The sequence below is a fragment of the Belonocnema kinseyi genome, chromosome 9, assembly GCF_010883055.1.
Source record: "Belonocnema kinseyi isolate 2016_QV_RU_SX_M_011 chromosome 9, B_treatae_v1, whole genome shotgun sequence".
Lineage (NCBI taxonomy): Eukaryota > Metazoa > Arthropoda > Insecta > Hymenoptera > Cynipidae > Belonocnema > Belonocnema kinseyi.
This window is the reverse complement of record NC_046665.1, coordinates 115,309,762-115,312,969: the sequence shown is the minus strand read 5'-3', so window position 1 is coordinate 115,312,969 and position 3,208 is coordinate 115,309,762.

Sequence of the window (3,208 nt, the reverse complement as noted above, 5' to 3'; positions counted from 1 at the left end):
AAAAAAAATTCTCTTTCATCACGACAACGCCCGAGTTCACACATGCTTCGTTTCAATGGCTAAAATTGAAGAACTAAAATTCAAATTGGTCGAGCACCCACCATATTCACCAGATTTAGCCTCCAGTGACTTTTTCTTATTTCCAAACTTGAAAAAAAGGCTCGGTGGACAGAGATTTCCAGACAACGAAGACGTCATTGCCTCTGTAAGTGCTTATTTTGAGGAACTTCCGAAAACGCACTTTTCTGAAGGATTAAAGAACTTGAAAAGCGATTGACCAAGTGTATAGAGGTCCAAGGAGATTATGTTGAAAAATAAAAAAAAATTTACCCAAAAAAAATTGTTTTTATACTTCATTCTAAGGACTTATTGAACTACCCTCGTACCTAGGAAGTAAAGTTGACACGCGTAGGTACGCGTGTGGCGACATTATAATTCCAAAATCCACTTCGTAGTTTAATGCAGTTTTAAAATAAATTCTTCTCACTCCTTTCTTTCACTTTTCTTTCACTTCTCACTCACTTCTACTTCCTTGCTGTCCTTGCTAAATAATTTTTAAAGTATTTTTATGCATATCGCCTAGAAATTTGTTCAAATACACGCAAAAATAAATGCATTTAAGAAAAAGATATTTAGAGGTAAAGAGCAAGCCCTATGGCGTTTGACAGGTGCTTCTCAACAGTTACAAGTAACCAATAACAGAATTTTATCATACAAAAGTATTGATTATTATAATATTTACTATTTTCACACTAGTTTGATAATAACGTTTATATAATATTTGGATGTGCGCAGATCATAAGAAGTTTTGCATATCGTATGTACAGTATGGTAACTATTACTAACCCACTAAAGGCCTTATATCTACACAATATTTTTGTAGTTCATTTTTTATTGTTTCGAGAGCCGTATCAAAAATGTTTGTATTATCGCTACATTCTTCGTAAAATTTACTAGTATTCCTACACATTCTGTTTACTGGAGAAATAAATTTAATAAACTCCCTAGCAACTGGAAGGTAGAGTAAATCTCTCTTTTTAGAGGATATTCTCAGAATCCTAAACTTGAGCAAACTCAGTAAGTCAGGGCAGTCTATTAAACCCCTTATTATTTTAATTTCGAATACTACACAGTATTATATATCTTTTCTGTAACTTTAACATTTTAAACCTATCGCAGAGCCGTTCGTAGTCACATCCTCTAGGTGGATACATCCCATCTACCTTCCTTGCATTGGTCTTTAAAACTTTTTTTGGACTTTCTCCAACTGATCAATTGATTTTTTCCTCAGAGGGCACCAAATAGCGGAAGCATATTCAAACTTAGATCTTACATAAGCAAAGTTTATTGTCTTTAAAGTCCCGACTTTCTTGAACTTTTCACAGGATCGCATTATGTAAGACAACATTTGATTAGCTGATCGTACAATATGTTCAATATGTTTAAAAAAAAAGGTGAGACTTAAACCAGATTACTAGATCTTTGGTTCAAACGACTCTCGTTAAAGGAGTTCCCTCAATTACGTAAGTAAAGAATATCGGATCCTTGCTTCTGGAAATGATCATAATTTTGCTTTTATTACTATTAACAATCAACTCCAGATCACTAAGCCAGCTGAGAATCCCCAGGAAATCCTTCTGCAATTTAATGCAATCTCTTCCACCATTTCAATACATACGTATATTAGAGCCTTTGTAAGACAAAAATTGTAAACGATGAAATCACGGAATCAATAAAATTCAAGGAATTCACTTAATTCTCCGAATTCAAGACATTCAGGAAATTTACCCAATTCATTTGAAATGGTGGAATTCACGAAATCTATCGAATTCGCGGAATTCAAGAAATTCAGAGTAGTCACGGAATTCGCAGAATTCATGGAATTCATAGTATTTATAAAATTCAAAGAGTTCGTGGAATGCAAGGAATTCGTAAAAATGATCCAATTCACAGAATTCATGAAATGAACAAAATTGCAGACTTAATTTAAATGAAAGAATTCACGAACTTCAAGGAATCCACGGAATTTATGGAATTCGGGGAAGTCCATGAATTCCGCGAATTTCAAGAATTCCGTGTATTCTGTGAATTTCATCAATTCCGTGAATTGCTTGTATTACATGAACTCATTGAGTTCAAATACTTTGGATTTCGTAAATTGCTTAAATTTCGTAAATTCCTTGAATTTCGTGAATTCTTTGAATTCCGCAAATTCTTTGAATTTCGCGAATTCTTTATTTCTCGTGAATTCTTAGATTATGTGAATTCCGTAAATTGCGTGAATTCCATAAATTCTATGAATTCCGTGAATTCCATCATTTCCCTGAATGCCATCAATTCCGTAAGTTTCTTGAATTTCATGAATACCTTGAATTCCGTGAATACTTTGGATTCCGTAAATTCCTTGAATTTCCTAAATTCCATAACTTCCGCGAATTCTTTGGATTCCATGAAATCGGTAAATTGCGTGATTTTCTTGAACTTTGTGAATTCTGTGAATTCCGTAAATTGTGTGAATTTTTTGAATATGCGGATTTTTTCGAATGTCTTGAATTCCTTAAATTCCGTCAATTACTTGTATTGTGAACTTGCATTATAACTTTCCAATACATGTAATGTACCATACCAATACCAGAATTTGAAAACTACAACATTATCATTTGTAGCATTACCTTACATTTTGGAAATAAACTTTCACTACATGTAGTGGAAGTTTCCAACAGAAATTTTTAGCAGTCTACTTTAATAAGTATCTTGATATCATCTGCAAACATTAATTTCTTTTTAAATTTTTTGACTCTTTTATCATTAAGTAATATAGTAGACAATATGGGTCCCAAATTAGAACCTTGAGGTACACCAGAAACGGACTGTAATGTTTCGATTTTCTTCCAGTGTAGGCTACTATATGTTGCCTATTACTAAGAAGGCTACACGGTAAAAAAATTGAGCTGTGACAGGGATATTATTCCTTATTATAGCCAAACATTAGGCTGAATACGAACGAAGGAATTTAGAAAGATCCTTGGATCAGCGAAAATGAATATCCTTGACCATTTTCCATATACCAGGGATATCGTATAGTCAAACCCCTAATAATTATAGCTACGAGGGTAGTTCAATAAGTCCTTAGAATGAAGTATAAAAACAATTTTTTTTGGTTAAATTTTTTTTATTTTTCAACATAATCTCCTTGGAGCTCTATACA